Genomic DNA, 22,057 nt, shown 5'->3' with positions numbered 1-22,057 from the left:
TAAGACTTCTCTTTAAGCAATAAACACAGCCTTCGTTCCTTCATAAGCAGGTTACCAAGGAAGAAAAAAGATTCTGGATATAACATGCCAGAAAAGACAAGACTAAGGACATGGCACTTGAGTAGCAATGGCGTCAGATGGCCTGGTTTTGAATGTAGGGTTCACTGCTAACCCTGTGGACCCTTTGTGCCTTGTTATCCTTATCTGGAAAGTGGGCCTGGTAATACTATTTATTCCATAGAATAACTGTGGGGATTAAGGAAGATAATTCACACCCAGCATTTAGAGCACTTCCTGACACTTAGTAAAGAGTTAGTAAATGCTGGTTGTTAATGTAAGTTCCAGGTTGCTGTGATTTCAGTCTCAAGATTCTTGTCTGAATTTCCCAGAGATGTGCAATACTTTACTCCAGTCCCTAATCAATGGACAAGAAACTGTTTTCAGGGATGCTATCACCTGTTAGGCAAGTAGATAGTAGTTGGATAATTAGAAGGAGTAGAGGAACTACCTCAAGTGTTTGAGAGGATAAGATAAAGAGATGGAGATTTACAGTTCTCTCAAAGGCTTGTGCACCTGAAATCTTCTCATCAAAAAAAAAAGAAAGAAAGAAAAAAAAAAGGATTTCTAGTAATGCCCCGATTCCTAGAGCCCTCCTGAAGGAAGAGAGTCTATATCTAGTGAGTATATAATTAGTTTTCTATATCAATTATCAAATTAGCACATCTAAATGTGCTGTGGGGAAAAAAAAGTACTCATGATACTATTATAGAAAGCATCCAGTACTAAACCTTTGCTAGAAAAAAAATGCCTGGTAATTCCCTTCTCTTCAAAAACACCTTTCTTCTAAATTTATATTACTAAAATTTGCACAGATATGTAATAAAATAAACATCTTTTACTGTTTGCACTACTTAAAAAGATATTTTATTGGAATCAGTCTGGTAGGGAATTCTGACCATATTCATTACTTACAGAAAGATGTTAATGTGCTTTTTACTTCATAACTTAGAGAACAGTAGGAAGAAGGGTATGGCAGAAAGAGACGATGATACTTGGTGATAGTAAATGTTGGCAGGAGGCTTAAAAGAATTTTTATGGAGTCAGGGATATTAGACCTTTGGGTACTTAAAAATTTATCATTTTCTTTGTATATAAAGAACCTTAAAATATATAAACATTCCTCAAAAACAGATTGTTTTTTGTAAAAACCTAAGTTCAAATTATTAAAGAAAGTATTTAGAGTTCTAGAGCATTAACTTATTAGAAATGAAGTATTAAGGGTAACTGGAAAATATTAACCTATTGTATTATTACCATGTGGAGAAAAATTCCTCAATAATGAAGAAAGTGGGTTAATACATATAGCAACTTAAGTGTTTAATTAAATATAGTGAACTCTCTTTATTTGCTAAATACAGTTAATTATCAGAGCTTTGTTATCTCTACCACAGGGATTACAGTAAAATGAATAAACATCCATCTGTTTTGTGATTTAGAATAAAAAGTTTCCTGGTCTTTTTATCTCCTCCAAAGAATTATGCCTCAAAAGCATCAGTTGCCTTTTTGTATAAAAATTATCTTGTGACTTTTTTATATATCAGTCTGCTTTAGGAGACATTAAAAAAGTATTGATTTTCAACACATTTTCATGAATAAATATACTTCTATTGACCCACTTGAGCATGAAAAAGAAAAGATTTGGAAGGAAGCCTCAGGGTCAATCCCTCCATTGCATCTCAATCATCTTTATTCCATTGCTTCCCTGGTCTATGACTCCTTTATTGTTTCTTGCTTACCCTCACATCAGTTGGTCTTTAAAGCAGAGTGATTTTAAGCCATCAATCTCTTAGGTTGACTTTTCTGAAATTATCTCATATTAATCTCTCTCTCTTCAAAATTGTACTATATGAATGAAAGAACTTCTAAAACCAACCAATAAATCTCTTATAACATGGAAATTAATGGGGTTGAGAAATTTTATGTGTGTTCGAGTAGCTCCTAAGAATATTATTTATGGCATTTTCCGGTTCCTTTAGCTGCTACCATATGATGAACAAACACCAACATTTAAACATTTGTTCACTGTCACTGGAATAAAATATTGTCTTATTTTATTCATATATCACACACTGATTGGCTTAAATAACAGTGATTTATTGGCTCATAGTTTTGGAGGCCTGAAGTTCAAATCCAAAGTGCTGGCAAGTCCATGCTTTCTCCAAAATCTGTAGCATTCTGGTGATTGCAATCCTCTAACACATGGTTATCTCTCTCTCCCCGGCTTCTCCTATTTCTGGCTTCTACTGACTGTATCTGAGTTTCCTCTGCTTATAAGGATTTTCACCTTATGGATTAAGGCCCACCATGATTCAATTTGGTCTCCTCTAAATAGGATCTTTGAGAATCTTATTCACAAACGAGTGCATACTTTAACTAATAGATCCTTAACTAAAGGTCCTTTTTTACAAACATGTCTCAGTTTGCAAGGACTGCTATCTCAAATGCCACACAATGGTTGGCTTAAACAACTAGAATTTATTGTCTCATGGTTTTGAAGGACAAAAGTCCAAAGCCTCCCAAACTCTGTGGCTGTGTTACTGCAATTCTTGGAGTTCCTTGACTTGAATCTGCTTCTGTCAAATGACTTCTATTTCTCTTGATCATTTGTCTGTATTCTGGATATATTTCTTCTCCTTATAAGGATTTTCAACCACATTGCCTTATTTTATAGCCATCACTCCAGTTTCTTAAGTGAAAAGGGATGCAGTATCAACAAGAAGATCGTTTAAACATTTGTTATTCATCCTCAGTTTGTTATGCTCTAAGTCAAGGGATGAACATCATTTGGTATTAAGCACCAACTCCACTATCCTTGTATACGTGTTATTTCCTGCATTCCTTTCTAATGGCTGAATCATAACAGTGGCAAAAACATTTCTTTCCCCTAGGACATATTCTTAGATTACCACTTGTGAAATGTTTAACACTTAGCCTGTTTCCTTTTGTCAGGGACTATCTGTGTACCATATACCACTCATAATGGAGTCTTTCTTGCCAGAGAGGTGATGAGCAATCCAGTAGCAAAATTCCATTTTACTGATGACTTTCATGGGTTTTTACTGGTGCCATCTATGTATTTCAATTCTTTTGGGAAACAGCAGCAGATTCAAAGAGAAAATTAGAAGTTCAAGAGATTTGTTTGAGGAAACACCTGTGAAAGACAAAGAATAGAAGAAGGATAAGTAGAAAGAAAGGCCTCCAGACTATGATTATGATGGAGAGTAGCTACCTGTATTAGTCAGGTTTCTCCAGGAAACAGAAATATCTCTATCTATTTCTGTCTCTACCTTTACCTCTACCTGTATTTCTACCTACCTCTTCCTCTACCTCATGAATTATAGGAATGTCTCACTTAACTATGAGGACTGGAAAGTTCAAATTCTTTAGAGTAGGCTATGAGCTGGAAACCAAAGAGTGGTAAAGTTGAATTCTCCAGGGAAGCTGACTGGCTAAATTAGAGGCAGAAGTTCTTCTTTATGACTTCTGAAAGCCTGAATTCTGGCTTTTAAGACCTCCAATTATTGGATGTGGAGACTTCTTACATTATTGAAGGCAATCTCCTTTGATGACTGTAGATGCAATCAACTGGTTGGTTATAGGTGCATCTATGAAACACCCTCATAGTAACTATCAGGTCAGTGCTTGCTTGGCCAAACAACTGGACACCATAATTTATCCAAACCGACACATAGAATTGACCAAAATGGATTTATACCCTAAGACCAGGGGGATTATACTTGAACATATATTTTTGTGGGGACATAATTCAAATCCCAACAAATATGAATCCTTATTTTTTCATGATCTTTCTTCCAAGTTTCATGCTTATGTCTCAAACTGTCTTGAGGGAATTTTTTTTGCTATTATTTAAGCCTAATCTCAGTCAGCTCCCAACTTCTCTACCAGAAACTCTCTCTTTCAGGTAATCTGGTCTACTCACCATTTATGGAATAGGAATTAATCATCTATACATAGAATATATTATATTCTCTTGTCAACTTAACCAAAGCCTACACTTCTAATAACTGACTTAAATTCTGCATTTCCAGTGTAATATTCTGGGTTACAACTTCTTCCAAATCTCTAGAACATATTTTGCCTGATGTGTTCCTTTTCATTTAGAAACACTGAAACTTTTTTTAACATTTAGTATGTTCTAGACCCTTTTTATTTATATTGCATCCTTAATTTTATTGAATCTGTTCAAAAAACCTGAGGGTAGGGTGGGTATTACATTCATATCTTTCAGATAGAAACCTAAACAGGTTTCAGAATGTCATCATCTTCTTTTATATGACAAGTTCAGGATTCACACAATGGTGTGTCTGATTGTGAAGCCTTTTTATTTTCATTGCCTCATATTGGGAAAATTGTGATAGAAAAATAAATGGGAAGTAAGAAAGGACTTTTGATTGATAATGTCTCAATGGAATGTTAGGGACTGAAATCAGTCTGGTAAGTGCTGAGGTATAAATGGGTACTTAAAAATGAGGCAATTAATCTAAACAGTATTTGAATATATTTTATATCATTTTACCTCCTTCTTTACTTAGAATTTTAAAAAATACATATATAGATCCCATTTAATTACCTAGGGATTATGTTATCTGAGTTCAAATGTAAAGGAAAAAACATATTAAATGGAAGTGTGAGGAAGAAAAATAAATAGAATGACAAAAAATTCTTCTGTGTATAGCCATGTTTCGTTGTTCAGATGTGTGTTACTTGAGATAGCATCAAATAGCAGCATGTCACAGATAACAAAGGCACATTAGCTCAGATATTAAGGAACCATATATATATATATGCCTCCTTCCAATGACCTTTGCTTCATATTGTGTTGTGTTTGCCAGAAAATCATTAATAAGAATGGTTAAATGAGAATTGAATTGAATTTCATGCAAGTTTGCCTAAATTATTTCTGGAAAAGTGAAAAGTACTAGAGCCATTAAGGTTTAAAATGAATGGGTACCATTTTCTTATTAATAATTATGCCCATTTAAGACAACCATTAGTTCCATAATGTGAATTTAATGAGGTAAATATACTAGAATATTATTAATTTTCTTTTTGTTAAATTAACAAACCCCTTTGCTGACATCTAATATATGTATCATTAATAGGAAAATATCAATTAAATTAAACCCAAAGGTGATGAGGACTCAAAAATAACTTTAATTCACACAGAGCATACTGCCATTAGAATATAAACTAAAAGTAAGCATTCCTAAATAATTAATATGGTGACTGATATAGTGTTCTACAAGTCTTACATCTATTTTCATACCATTTCCAATAAAGTCAGCATAGTATTCTGAGACCAGCATGGAGCAGTATTTTTATATTTTTATTTTGAAGTAGTTTCAGTACACAAAAGCCATAAAAAATAGCACAAATAATTCCTGTAACCCTTTCACCCAGATTCCCCAAATATTTATATTTTCATGTATTTGCTTTATCATTCTCTCTATACTTGTGTGCATGGTCACACACATATACAATACTTTCTGAAATGTTTGAGAAGCTGAAATAATGTTTTTAATTCCTAAATAATTCAGTGTACATTTCCTCTAAATAAGGATATTCTTTTACATAGCCACAGTAAAACTATCAAAATCAGGCAATTTACACTGATATGTGTATTATCTCTTATAAATATCTTATTCAAATTTTCCTTGAACCATATTTTAAAAAATAATATTGTATATAATTTTATATACTCATTTGTTTCTTGGAAATTAATTCTAAGAAATGCTGTTCCTATACTCAAAGTTCACTCTGATATATTTAGTAATGGAAATCTCCGTCTCACTTGCTCAATAAAACTCATATAGCTTTGAAATTCTGTTAAATTGATTTTGAACTGACAGGCTATAATTCAATTGAGCAAATATAGACAAAATCTATGATTCAGATATGAATGAAAAGTTTCAAAGTTGAAATCATTGATTCCAAATGCTAACTAGATCTTCTTTGGGACCTACCACTTAAAATTTGGGTATAATCTACCATGAATATCACTCATTTCTCTCACTTAGGATTCATGTCAGTAATTTTGATAACCAATTTTGGGAAAATGTGCACACTAATGTCTCAAGTTTAATTTTATTAGTTGTTAGTTAATGTGGTTCAACTAAGTATTGGTTTTTAGAAAACCAAAAATAAGTAATGCTTAGACAACATATCAGAGCAGGAGATAGTCAGAGTGCTGCTCATTCAATCCAAATGTGTGACCTGTTTCAAGGAAATTCAATTTGGCCTTATTCCTGTGACCAAGTCTCCCATCATCCTACTGTATTCCTGAGATAAATCTTTGGTCAAAGCAATGCAATGCCTACATTCTTTCCTCTGGTGGGATATTTGCATCAATAAGTTGCCCAGTAAGTATATCAGTTATCAACATTAACTGAAGATCTCTGAATTTACAAGTTCCCTCCCCAAAATAGTATTCCCTTATAGTCCCAACACCTCTAATGCTGAGTGCCTAGTTTTTCCAATTATCGTCGTCACCACCACCATCATCTTTACCACCACCACCACCATTATCCTTTTGCATATTTGCTGTATGCCAGATACTTATGTAATCATTTTCATGTGTCATCTCAATTTAATTCTCCCAAGAATATTAAGGTAAATATTGTCACCAATCTTATTGATGAGAAAACTGAGATATAACATTTAAATAGCTCACTCCAAATTCTAACAATTAAAATGTATTTAAGATTTGATCCCAAGTGTGTGTGACAAAAAACAGAGCCCAAGCTCTTCACCATTACTACCTTTGCTTTGCTATGCAATTCCCACAGTCATCGGCCGTATCCACCCATCAGAATTTATTAAACACTGTAGCTACTTCTTGAAACAAACAATCGGCACTGCCTCAGAAATAGAATATCTCAACAAACAAATATCTAGTAAAGAGATTGAATATTAATCAAAATTCCCCCAACAAAGAAAAGCCAAGGATCAAATGGCTTCACAGGTGAAGTAAACCAAAAATTCCAAGAAGAATTAACACCAATCCTTTTCAAACTCTTCCAAAAAACTGAATAGAAGGGAACACTCCCTAAGAAATTGTGGTGTATAGTATAATGGAATGCTATGCAGAAATAATAAGAAAGGAAGTTGTGAAACATATGACAACATGGATGAACCTGGTGACATTATGTTGAATAAAGCAAGCCAGATACAAAAGGACAAATACCGTATGACTGTGCTATTATGAACAAAATTTACTGTATAAACTCTTGGAGTTAATAATTAGAATATAGATGACCAGAAAACAGAATGAGGGTAAACAATGAAAAGCTGATGGTTACTCTGTGCAGAATTGATGAAAAGATTACTTATAAATCTTTGGAAATGAATGGAAATGGTGAGAGCATATCATGGTATTTGTAACTAGCAGAGCTATTATATGGGTATGACAGTGGTTGACAGGGAAAGCCTAAGGACATTTATATTACCAGAAGGAAAACTAAAAACATAATATGAGACCGTATAACATTTAAAATACAAATATGGGTGATATTACATATGTAAGACTGTTTTACAAAATATAAATACAAATATGCTAGAGAGAAGGAAACAGAATATCAACTATGTATGGCAGGGGGAGCATAGAGATTGAGAGGTGATAAGTTTTGTTTGTTTGGTTGTTTGGTTTTTATTTATTATTATTACTGGAATCATGAAAATGCTCTAAAAATGAAGTGATGAACACACAACTATGTGATTATATGGTGTTCCATTGATTGTACACTTTGGATAGATTTATGCTTTATTAATATGTATCAATACAATTTATTTTAAATAAAATTAAGTATTAAGTATTAATTTATTGTGAATAAATTAAATTATTTAAAAATAAATAATCATCTGAAAAAATATATATTCATAGGACTGTATATCACAAACAGTGAACCCTAAAGTAATCCATGGCTTTAGTTAGTATTACAAATATAAAAATATTCTTTCATCAGTTGTAACAAATGTACCACACTAACTCTAGGTGCTAATAATAGGATGGTTTACAGGAACTCTGCATTTTATGCATGATTTTTCTGAAAACCTACAATTTTTCTAATAATAATAAAAAGAAGGAATTTCATTTATATAAACCCTGACCCCATATGAGGTCTGAACTATGAAGTAGAATTATGACTTCTCACTTATGTACCTCTATTTTCCCTTCCTTTACTTTCGCTTATTTTTTCTTTTTTTGGAAGTTAATTGTCTTGAAAAAGCCCATCAAAAAAGCTGAGAGCAATTTAACCCAAGGGTAGAGGTGCAAACATTATATGTATTAGTTTTCTTAAGAGTAAGAGGGAAAAACTGCCATATAAATAGAGGTTGTCATAAGTGGTATCATCTATTAAAGGGTGAATTTTTCTTTAATTTTATTTCCTTTCCCAATCAGTGCTTGGAATAGCCCCTGAGAGAATCTTTTAATTTCCTCCTTGCCCTGACTTGGAGTCTTAATCTGTATAATTCATAATCGAGACTCATATATGTTATTCCTTTTCTTTTCAAAAATCCAGAGGCTTTTCAAATGAAAGGCAGTGTTGGTGAGCATGCACATAACAAAACCTATAGCCAACAGGAATAAATAATATATACACACAATGCATATTTAATTTAAAAGTTAGACCTGAATTTGTAAGGTTGTGTGCCTGCTGACTTTTTTCTACTAATTTTTCATGAGCTGGATGGCAACCTGGAGACTCTATAGATTCCTTAGAACAGAAATGTAAAAATAAGATGGGTTATGTCCAATTTAGAATATTCCTTATTTTTAGGAGGTTTTCCCTGAAGTATAATAATGGAATAAAGGATACACATTAAAGAAGAAAACTGCATAGTCAAGGTATTTCAATGAGTATATTTGACTGAATATTATCTTTAACAGGAAACAAGGTATTTTATGATACTGAGACCATGCAGGACTTAATGTTTTAAAATACAGATAATTGTGGTGTCTTGCATGAAGAGAAAACTGTTATTTTATTGTTCTTTAATAGTCTTTTGGGGGCTTTCTAATATAGCTTCAATTTGAAGAGCTACTTAAAATAGATGTCTAAAAATAACAAGTAATAAAATATAACATGTAAAAAACCTTTCATAGACTATACCTTGGAAAATCACCTGCGTATTCTCATCTCAGAAAAACCTTGCTATAAAAATATTTATGTATCCTCTGATACGAACTATAAGAAATGTATTTACCTAATTAAAAGTGCATATAAAGTAAAAGGTAAAATATATATCTGTATGTATATGCATACATATAGTTTTATTTTAATATTAAACTACATGGAGGTTATATAATGAAAAAGAAGTTGTAAAATAAAATCAATTGCATTGAATGCTTTCTATATTGATCTTATTAAATCACACTTCTAAATGCTAAATAATTTTTAAAATAATTAAATTAATACACCCACCTGAAATATTTTTTAGCTTTACTCTTATTAAAGCTACTAGTGGTATACTTTTAAAACTCTCCCAATTTGGAACATCCTAGACACCAATAAAATGTTTTTCACTTCTTCTAAAGGAATATGTTTCTGTAAATATGTGCTGTTTTTGAACTCTTTAATGATCTCAACTGCAAACGAAATACTATAACCAATTCATTTGCAAAGTCTTGCTTCACGAAATGAATGCTAACGTCATAGAACCCTAAATTAAGGATCTGGCAAAAGTCCTGGGCTCTGTACTGACTCTAACTTCGATCACATGCTCATGTTCTCTAAGAATGTGGCCTAGCATTGACTCTCTATTCTGCCAATAGCAATTGGTCACAACAGTGGGCTTCTGGAATGAGTTTAACAAACCCTCTCATAAGATCTAGGCAGCCAGTCCTGCTGCACCTCACAAGTCTCAGTTCTCTTCCACAAAGCTGATTCTCTTAGCTGCTGAGGCACTAGAAAAACAAAGCCCTTCCTTAGAATTCAGAGAACCAACCCTGTGGAGTGCTTTCTCTGTGCTGCTTTTTGTTCTGCCTCAAACAGTTTTATTTCTTCTCCTATCCCTAGGATGGCAGATACTTAAGGTTTTATCTTAATGATTTGTTTTGTTTTCTTCAACAGTACTCCAACATTTGTTTAACCAATTCCCTGTATTAAATTATCTCTGAGGAAATACCTAGAGTGCTTTCTGAATACCTTACTAGACTCCAAATGAAAAAAGCAAACATAAATTTGTTTTCATGGAAATATTTTGTATAGTGCATATCATTTCACTTCATGAAATACTAAATTACAAGTTATAACTGATTATCTGTAGTTTATGTGGTAATTCAGAATATTAAATTAGTTAACAAAAAGACAATACTGTGAGGAAATAGAGCAGATTATTTTTTTCATGTGTTGTATGTCACTGCAAAATATATAGCTCAAGATTTTAACAGGTTTTTCTTTCCACATACCACCACAGGAATCCATATATGTTTCAACTTCTGGTTTGACATAAGTCTCTTTTTTTAATCTCTTGGTTGCCATTTGCTCTGTTAATATTAATTTATATGAATATTTACTTTTATTCCACAATAACTGAATAATTATTCAATTGCAAAATTTTCTTTGACCTTATTCTAATGCCTAAAGAAATAAATTATCAAATGAAACTGATATTTTAAATTAAGTAAGAGTAAAATCATCAGCATATTTAAACAATGGTCTACCGAAAACATCATATCAAAGACCCAGGTAATTTTTATTGTACTTTTAAATTTTATACTGGTTGAATATTACCTTGTTTGAACCAAATGCTATATCTGTACTCATTATTTCTAACAGAATTTTTTTTCTCATGACCTGTCTATATTTTAAAATGTTATCAAAGTGTTATTTTATGGACAGTTATATCTGAACTTTCTATTAGGTAAGCTATTGAAATATCTACGTGTAACATGCCATCTCTAGGTTGTTTTTGAAGTAGATTGTGGCTGAAATAAGTACATTTTCTTCTGAAATTTATCTGGTTTTTTTTGTATGTTTCTTCAGGTATGTATGAATATGTGTGTATGTGCATGTATGTATGTGTGCATGTATGAATGGGTGATTGTGTATACATGTGTATGTGGGCTTATGTTTTAAGAACAAAAGAAAGAAGCAAGAGAGATGCAGAATACTGTGAAAGTAGAACCAGTGGCATTCAGAGGTGAAGGGAAAATGTCAATTTACCTCGGGCCTTCAAAAACAATCTTTTAAAAGTTCAACCATGCCCAGTAAAAATCACTGATCTTTAAATAGAACAGGCTAGTAGGAATATATGTGTATTTAATTCTAGTCCTAATTTATTTTTTTGGTGATTAAATTTTGGGTTTGGATTTATAAGTTGTCAAACATTTTATAAATCAAATGCATCCAATTATGAATCCTGTTTCCTGGATTGTATGCCTACCTAAAGAACAAAACTAGTGTGAAAAATGATGTTTTGAAGTCCTAAAAATGAAAGGTCAAATTTTAAGGCTACTTTCAAGATGAAAGGTCACATGTTTATAAGGAAATCAGTTGTGTACAAAGCAGGAGCTTGAAATGTTTAAACTCCATTTTGTCCCAGAATGATTTTTCTTTTAAGAATCAATCTGTATCTATAACTATTTCTCTCTCTCTCTCTCATATTCAAATGGTGGTCATATTTACACCTGCACTCCCCATTTAAAGATTTATTTGCAATGGCATGCTGGTAAATGTTTAACACCTGATGTCAGCTGTTTGTGATTTCTCTTTGGTGCAATTATCCCATTTTGACTGATTTCAAGCTAGCAACATGATATCACTGAATGCAGGATTGAGACAAAGATGTGAATAGTTAGCTTTCACAAGCCAGCAGGAGTTAGTTCTAGCACACAACTACATATGTGAAATCTAAGCCAACAAATGAGTCCTTGGTTTGAATAAAAATTATTATTATTATTTTATAGGAGGTATTGGAATTGAAACCCAGACCTCATGCATGCAAAATAGGTACTCAACCACTGAGCTACATCCACTCCCATGAATCAAAATTATGTTTGATAAGATGTCCTCAAAATGTTCATAGATAATATAGTTCACCAAACCACCAATGATGATTCAGATAAGACACTTAGGAGTTTCCATCCAAAGATTACAGAATATTTCCTTTTATCTTAAGATTCCCCAATTTTTTTCAGTCTCATCGTCATATATAAGAATGACCTTGACATAAAAGTTCTTAGGTACTAAAGATTTCATAGTTGGATCAAGTGTGGGAGGAGCCTCTGTATTTCTCCCAGTGACAGTTGTTTGATCTTTCAGAAACCTTTCTAGAACTTCATTTTCTAATTTAGATCTGTACAAGTAGTTTTAGTATTCTAAATTCCTCTTCTCTAAAATTTTAAATGCCTCATTTCATAGATTTCATATGTATTAATTTCTATGATAATAATTATATTGAAATTTAACTTGAAGATTGTTTTCATGGAATCTACATCAACTTTGCTGTGTATTACAACTTTTATAGGGAAATTGAAACTTTCCCTCATAAAAAAAGGCAAGTTACCTTTATTGTTATTATTACATTAGAATAAAAGATTCTATGTACACATCTAAACACATATTTATGCATTTTAATCTAGGTTATTCAAATTCCAATGATAAAAACTCATATAGTCTCCAACGTAATGATTTAAACAAAGAACACTTCTATAAGGAATTTAATATATTCCTATTCCAAATTTGTACTTTCACGATTTTGTTAACTTTCAAGAAATTTTCTTATATCTTTCAATAGGTATTAGATTTAAGAGAGATAAATAAATAACATATAGCATTTAATCATATGCTTGAATAAGCGGAACCCAATCAGCTACTAGAAGACCATGTTCCTTTCTGAATTGTAAGGAAAACTTTCCCAAATATTCCACTTGATTCCACTACCAGAAATTTACTACACATTGGTATATAACAAAAGGATTCTTCTTTGCAAATGTTATATCTCAACACATTTTTTTTCTTCTAAATCCACCAGCCCCACAGCTTTTCCTCTCAATATCAATGGCAGGGTTGTGAAAGCAAACAGCTGTCCCTCCATTATCTTTTTTCATTACATGCTACAGACTGTCAGCAGCTCTTATAAATTCAGATTGAACTGAACAGTCTGAAGAAGTTCAGTTCAGGGTCATGCTCCCTGAAATAGCATGAAATTGTGCATCGCTGGAAATGGAGGGTTTAATCTTTGTGCCAAGGGTCGTAAAACAGGATCATCTGGTCTTTCAAACATTACTCTTCTGCCGCAGCTAGTTTCTGGACTATTTGTAACTTTTGCTGATTGAAAGAAGGATCTGTCATTTGGTTAAGAGAGCAGAGAGAAAAATGCTATAACCTGCCTACTACTTGGACCTGATTTACTGAAGTTCTGCTTCACTGGCATATTCAATAAATTGCAATTAGTCTTCACAGACTTAATATTCAAAACCCCACAGTTACTAGAGTGTGCTGTGGAAGATTCAGTCACGCAAACCAGGGCAATATATTGATGCACACATGGTACATATTTCAGTGACATTATTTCTGTTAGGTTTGATGTTCTCTCTACACAGCAATATTTCAGCAATTGTAAAAATGTACTTCTTTGTAACTCACAACATAAAAATTCCTTTTAAAACATAAGGCAGAAAATTAACAGAATTTATGTTTTATGATAACTAAGAAAATATTTTGAAGCTAAATTATACCATTATAGCTTTTTTGAGCCTTTTATGGATGCTACCAATTAAATTTTTTTGAGGTAGTAGTTATAACATTTTTGAGGTAGTAGTTATAACTTCCTATATATTCAAGAGAAATCATGCCTGATTAATTTTATTTTTGACAAAATAAGAGAAAATAATGTATAATTTAAAAGGTAAATAAGAAATACAGAATTTGTCTTCATGCTGATAACATTCATTTGACATTTTGTTGAGTTCCCCTTATGTTGAGAAGCAGAATATTATGGTGAGGGTTGTACTGTATTTTCTAGCTTTCTCTACTTTAAGATATATCTTTTAGAGAAATAATTGTTTGAGTTTATCCTTAATTTTAATAATCACAGTTAAATGTAAAATACACTTACACACACAAGGAATTATAGGGCCTCATGATAAGCCATGCATTATTCTGTTTCTGGTCTGACCCACACCTATGTTTCTTTTTGAGAAACCCATATAGAGGGAGTATTTATGATATTTCTCTATATGTCTGAAATCTTATACTGATTTTCTCTGTGTGCCTTATTTTTCTTCTGTAATGTTTACTATTTTCCATTAGCTCTGTACAGAAAATAAAAGTAATTAAACTTAATTTGACACCTATTGTTTTTGTTGTTGTTATAAATCGTGGAACCACTCTATTCTCTCCTTTCTTCTGAAGTCAAATAACCAAAGGCAACACAGTTTTCACTAAAGATCTACCTAATTTACCTCTAGAATCAAAAGCATATTTTCTAACAGATTGTGACAGCAATGCTATTTTCTTAAAATTACTAGAGAATTAGACAAGCTGCAGGATTAGGTGACCCTTGTAGTTTGTAATTTACTTATGGATGCATGAACCTACGTGTAATAATCAGGGTTCTATAAGGAAACAGAACTGACAGGAGATATCTGTAAATAGTAGGAGATTTTATAAAATTGTCTCACATGATCATGGGGTGAACAAGTCCAAGTTCCATAAGGCACTGCAAACCAGGGGTTCCTATGAAGTTCCTTGATGAGTTCCTCAAGAGACACTAGCTGTCTGAAGTAGAGATGGGAATCCTCTCTCTGAATGCTGAAATCACTTCCCCTTTTAAGGCCTTCAACTGATTGGATGAGGCATCATTCATTGCTGACAGGAATCTCCTTGGTTGATTGTAGATGTAACCAGTCACCTGGGCCAGCAACTCACTGATAATTAGTCCATAAAATGTATTACAAATAGCCCAGTGCTTGCTTGACCAAACCACTAGGTACCATTACCTGGCCAAGTTGACACATTAGCCTAAAAATCACAGTCCAGTCCTTGTGAACTTGATAGCCATATACATCACCTTAAATCATACTTAGTCTCTAAATAAGAACAATAACAGATCTATATCTATCTATCTATCTATCTATCTATCTATCTATCTATCTATATAAATAGCTATCTATGTATGTATTTCCACCTGACAATATTAACTATACTGTGTAAAACTGGAAACATATTAAATTCCTCGAGAATAGGTAGCAATCCTTGGATTATATTCACTCTTAAACTTGACATCCTTAAATACTACAATATGAAACTAATACAAATTATGTCACAAGATAATGGGAAAGGTTAGGGAAGAAAACAGAGATATTCATTTTATGTACATGTACAAAGATACTCAAAACAAAGACCATTACAGTCCTTGTTTCTATAATTGATCATGTAGTTGGAGTTGGTATTTATCACTACCTTCTTTCACTACCCATTCCATGTTCTCTTTACCTTCAGCATGCACCTCAGCTGGCTGTGCATCTTTGCCCAGTGAGGTGACTCTGTCATTCTTTCTTGAAGATTCTGGGCCATTTTTATGCCTACGTGGATTGGGTTGTTGCAACTTTCCATTGACTTTAATCACAGGACATGGTAGTACTAAGAGATGCCCTAGAGGATCTTCTGTATTCTAGGAAAACTCTTCATTACCTCTTTTGTATAGGTGCAGTCCTATTTTTGCTTGATAGTCAGGATCAATCACCCCAGGCATTCTTTCTTTGCCTGTTGATTCAGAGGCACAAAGAGACCAAGTGGCCAGTGGCAGTATTAACTTCCAGTTCAGTGGAATCATTGTTGTGTTTGCTGGTGGAAGAACTCCTTCTTTTGGAACTAAGATCTTTAGACCAGCAGAGCTCAAAGTTGCAGGAACAGGAAGCAAAAATTTCCCTAGTGGATCACTAGGAATAATAGTGAGTGGTGCTATTCCCATTTCCACCCCTTGATTCCTGGACCTATGAATCCTGGTTATGGGATAAACAGCACCATAAAGCATACACAGACTCCTGGAGAATGTTGCCCCAGCCCTGCAACATATTGCCACCTAGTTGGTGCTATAATTGAGTCTTCAAAAGGCCATTTCTCCATTCTATCAATCTAGCTGCTTCAGGATGATGGGGGACATCATAAGACCAGGGAATTCCATGAACATATGCCCAATCACGCCCATCATTTGCTGTGAAGGGGGTTCCTTGATCAGAAGAAATGCTATGTACAATATCATGGCAGTGGGTAAGATATTCAGTAAGTCCACAGATGGTTGTTTTGGAAGGAGCATTGGCTGCAGAGAAGGCAAACCCATATCTGGAGTATGTGTCTATTCCAGTTAGAAAATATCATTGCCCCTTCCTTGATGGAAATAGTCCAATGTAATCAATCTGCCACCAGGTAGCAGGCTGGTGATTTCCGGAGCTGAGTGTGGGTCTCTGCTGCTGGCATATTGAGGACTCAACAGTGGCTGTAGCCAAGTCGGCCTTGGTGAGGGCAATTCCATGTTGCTGAGCTCCTGCATAACATCTATCCCTATCACCATGGCTACTTTGTTCATGAGATCATTGGGCAATGAAAGGAGTGGCTGAGGAAAGAGGCTAAGCATAGCCACAGAGCAGGTCTTCTTATCTACTTGATTATTTAAAAATTTCCTCTGCTGAAGTCACTCCCTGGTGAGAATTCATTTTGCCCACTCAGAAATTTCTATCCACATACCTCTTCCCCAGACCTCTTTGTTACCAATTTTTCCATCATGCTCCTTCTGAGTCCCTGACCATCCAGCCAAACTTTGGCAACAGCCCAAGAATCACGGCAAAAAGGCAACTCAGGCCATTTCTCCTTCCAAGCAAAATGAACAACCAGGTGCACTGCTCAAAGTTCTGCCCACTGGGAGAATTTCCTCTCACCACTGTCCTTCAGAGATGTCCCATGGAGGGGCTACAGAGCTGCAGGTATCCATTTTTGAGTGGTACCCACATCTGTCTGTAAACCATCCTGAGTTTTCTCTTCCTCTGTCAACTGATTTTAGGGAACTCCCCAAGAGGCCATAGTCATGGACTGGGAAAGAGAAGATAATGTGATAGGAGTGGTGACCACTGGCATTTGGGCCACCTTCTCATGTAACTTACTGTGCCTTCAGGACCCACAAGAACCCTATTTCATATATACCACTTCTGCCTTATGATGCATTGCTGCCACGCACACCAACATTATGGTTTGATGGGTCAGACAATACCCAGCTCATGATAGGCAATTCAGGTCTCATGGCCATTTGGTGGCCCATGGTGAAGTATTTAGTTTCTATTAAGACCCAGCAACAGGCCAAAAGCTGCTTCTCAAAAGAAGCGGTTATGTGCAGAGGATGGCAGGACTTTGCTCCAAAATCCTAAGGGCCTGCATTGTGATTCTCCTTTAGGGGTCTGCCAAATGCTCCAGATGCATTTCTATTTCTCACTGACATTTCCAGCACCTCTGGATCTGCTGAATCATATGGCCTAAAGGGCAGTGCAGCTCACACAGCAATCTGGACCTAATCACAGAGCCTCCTCTTTTCTCTGGGCCACTCAAAACTAGCAGCTTTTCTGGTCACTCAGTAAAGGGGCTGCAGTAGCACACCCAAATAGGGACTATGCTGTTTCTAAAATGTGAAGAAACCAACTAAGTATTGTGCCTCTTTTTAAGTCATAAGAGGGGTCAGGTGCAACAGCTTATCTTTCACTTTAGAAGGGATATCTTTACATACCCCATACCACTGGACACTTAGAAATTTCTCTGAGATTGGAAAACTCATGAAGTTCTTTTAGAGTATAGTGCACTTCCTCATGGGCCACACTTCGTACTTCACCTTTGGGAGTTTGTTGTGATTTTAGTCTGGTTATAGGTCTGAAAGAGAAGAGGAGTGGTGGGTAAGGAGAAAAATTAGAAATATCTTGCAAGCTAATTACCTCAGGGCATTCCCTTTCAGTTTCATCTGGTGAGACAGGATTAATCTCTTCAGGCAGGGGTTTGGGAGTACGGGTGTTGAATGACTCCTCAGGACAGGGTGGAGGTTGGGTGATGGTTTCTTCAGGGCAAGGAAGAAGTTGAAACTCGTCCAGGCAAGACAGAGATTGGGTACTGCAAACTTCAGGTTGGGTGTTCCTGCCTCAGGGCAGTAAGTCTGTCTGGACTTCTTGGGGCAGGCTGGAGGTTGGGTGATTGAAATTGTGTGGTCTCCTCAGGGTAGACTGTTACAGGATTATCTGGAAAAGTCTCAGCAGAATTTGGGGTTTCAATATCCTCACTGATATCATCATCAACCTGTATAACTCCAACCCATTCCTCAGGGTTCCACTCCTTTCCAATCAATGCCTTCAATTTAACAGCGGACACCCTGTAAGGTTGAGATTTTAGTTTCTGTTGTAACTCTGCTATTCATACAATAAGACTTTGAATCTGGTTTACAGAGATATCAGGTCAGCCACTACACAAAACAAGATTTTCTTTCAGAGTCCACACAAACTTTCACATCATTCATGTGGCACTTAAATTGCAAATTTGAAGCCTTCAGCTCATCCCTTTCTTTTGTAACTGTATCCAGAATATTTAGGAATAGCCACCCAACATCACTGTATCTTTTAACTCTACAAAACTCTGTTAAGGTATTAAAAACACTCTCACCCAGTCCTTGCCTCTTAAGAGCATGGAAGCATTCATATCTAGTGGTGATATTTTGTGTATCTCTATTGTCACCTCATGCCATGAACCGTCAGTGGTCTCCTGTTTTTGGGAAAAAGGGTCATTAGTACCCTTGAATCTAATCAGAGTAGAGGCCCTATTGCAAACATCCCAGAACCAATTCAGAAATCCCATTTTTGAGATTCTGTTTCTCAAGAACGAATACCCTTCTGGTACCAAGTTGTATTAGTCTTGGTTCTCTAAGAAAACAGAACAGGAGATATCTGTAAATAGTATGAAATTTTATAAAACTGTCTGATGCAACTGTGGGGATGCACAAGTCCAAGTTCCATAGGGCATTGCAAACCAGGGGCTCTGATGAAGGTCCTTGATAATGAGTTCCCCAGAAGTCGCTGACTGTCTGAAGGAGAGAGGGGAATTCTCTCTCTGAATGCTGAAATCACTTCTCCTTTTAAGGCCTTCAACTTGATTGGATGAGACATCACTCGTTGCTGTTAGCAAACTCCTCAGTTGATTGTAGATATAACCAGTCATCTATGCCAGCAACTCACTGATAATTAAAGTCCATGAAATGCCCTTGCATTATAATTAGCCCAGTACTTACTTGGCATTTATTTTTCCTTATATATTTCTTCATCATATGTGCACATACTTAAGATTGAAATTTCATAGTATATTTAGATTGAACCTTAAGTCTAAAATCTTTAAATCATTAAATAGGTTTCTTAAATATCACTGAACAGCATCTTTCTTTAATATACAAGTACCACCTACTTGAAATGTGGAAAGCTACAGAAAATTATGTATTTTTTTTCACCTTATTTGAACCACAGTAAATACACTTTTGGTTTTTTGGTTTTTTTTTCCCCTTCCCAGTACAGCATTTTCTCCTTTCACTAACTATATTTCAGAAACATAACTGAATGAATGAGCATATTAAAATGTAATACATAATAGATTTTTACATTCCTTATAGATATATTTTTTCAGAGGTATTTATTGAAAATTTCTTTACTTATTTAAATATTTCCAAATACATAGCATAAATGTTTTATTTAGAGAAGAATAATAATATAATCTTTTTGGAACATTACTACTATTATTTTACTTCAGGTTTCCGTATGAAACATAAATAAAGGAAAGACTTTTAATTCATAGAAACCCTAGAATAGAATAAGTTTAGACAAGTGAAAGTTGACTCAAATTTTTCTATAGGGTCCTAACAGAATTCACTGTTGTACTATATACTTATTATTCTAGCAATGCACATTCCTAGAAAAATGGAAGCATTTTTTGTATCTTTTATATTTCTCATATTTTCCAATTATTTTTCCCTTTTTTCATTGAGCCAGAACTGCCTTTCTGTGATCAAATTTTGTGGCTATAGCTTGGAAAATTTCATTCTAGGCACTTTGCTGCAAATTTTAATAAGATTATTTGTTTCATTCTTATTTCCAACCAATTTACGCAGCAGTTATAACACAATTGTATCACATTTTTCTAAAAGAAAAGATTAAAAGTGTTCAGAGTAATTAGAGATGCTGCCCCACTCCCTCCCCTTCTCTGTGTTCCCACATTAACACGTTCCTCATTAGGGTGGTGCATTTGTTACAGTTGATGAAAACATATTGAAGCATTCCTACAAACCATGGACTATACTTTACATTATAGTTTACACTATGTCCCACACAATTTTGTTAGTTATGACAAAATATATAATGGCCTGTATCCATTGTTGCAATGTCATGCAAGACAATTCCAATGTCCTAAAAATGCCCCATATTACACCTATACTTCCCTCTTCCTCCCCTCAGAAACTGCCCACTGCCTTTATATCATTGATAAAAAGCTCTTGCATTGCTAGAATAGTAAGTATATAGTAGAATAATAATAACTCTACTTTAGTCCATTGTTCATTCCCCGATCTTGAAAATTTTGGGATGGTGATGCCCACTCTGCTCCTAATTGAAAGGGGGCTTAGATCTCATGGAGATGATGAATGGACCTATCTTGCTTGCAGTTGTAGACTCTCTGTTCCTTGAGATGGGCATTGTACATCATTATCTCCTTGTTAGTTGTCCTGGATGAGTCCAATGAACTGGAGGTAGGTGTTGCAACTCTCCTGAGATTCAGGGTTCAACTGGCACATGGAGGGACCAAAGATTTAAGTCCCTGGGATGTATATTTAACAAGTATGGTGCTAATTATAGGTTCAAATAAATAGGGCAGAAGGGCCATGTGCAGGGAAATTATAAATCAGTCTAACTCTGTTATACTAGGGAGCATAAATTCCAAAGTAAGGCCCACTGGCAGGGTGCTGTATTCCTGAGCTGTTTGCCCTGTGTCTGGATGTCTTTGCTATTTAAGGCACTGTGTCAAAGAGATCCTGCTGAGAGGTGAATAAGCATAACCTCTGGAATGACCTCCTGAACCACTTTGAAATCTCCTAGCCATAAAAACTCATTTGTATTTACCATTTCTCCCTTTTTGGTGAAGGTCTTTTCCAGCTACATTGCTAGTTGATGCTTGATAATCATCCCTTGGCTCCAGTGAGGTTCATTCCCCATACCTGGGGTGTGGGGGGGGGGGTAGAGGGGGTTGGGGGGGGAATGGATTTAGTGCATTTATATGCTGAGTTTGACTCAGAGAGAGGGCACATTTGGGCAACAAGGAGGCTTTTAGGAGGTTAACTCTTAGGGCTATATAATACTAGGCTAAGTTTAAATTTCACAAGAAATGGTTCATAAGTACAAACATCTATATCAAGGGTATGGAATAATGGTGTATTAAATAAGTCCATATCTGTCTTCCTTCACTAGACACTGTGTTTACTCAGGGGTTTCTTGCCATCCTATTAGAAAATGTAGCAGAACTCTCCAGAATGGGAATTCAATATTCTTTTGGTTATTGTGTGGGTCTCCACCCACCTAGACAATACTCCATGAGCATTTGAACATAGATACTCCTTAGAGGCAAGCCCCCATAAAGCCCTCTTCATGCATCACCCAGTCACTGACACCCTGCACCAGTGATCCTCCTCTGCCACAGTTATGACCCTTCTGTGATCCAAATCCTATCCAAAAATGAAGCCAACAAACATGTATTTTCATATCCTTTTGTCATTCACTTGTTGTTAGGTTCAACACATGAAATAATATTCTATAAATGGAATCACTAAAAAACAAAGATTACTGAATTTATAGGAAATGAGAAAAGGGGCTTAAGAAGCAATCACCAATGTCCATTCTTGAAAGATACAGCTTTACTATTCATTTCTAAAGAATGTTTATTAAGAAAAAATTCTTTGAAAAGATTTGTTTCAT

Source organism: Dasypus novemcinctus, chromosome 3 (genome assembly GCF_030445035.2).
Source record: "Dasypus novemcinctus isolate mDasNov1 chromosome 3, mDasNov1.1.hap2, whole genome shotgun sequence".
Classification (NCBI taxonomy): Eukaryota; Metazoa; Chordata; class Mammalia; order Cingulata; family Dasypodidae; genus Dasypus; species Dasypus novemcinctus.
This window is presented reverse-complemented; position numbering follows the sequence as displayed.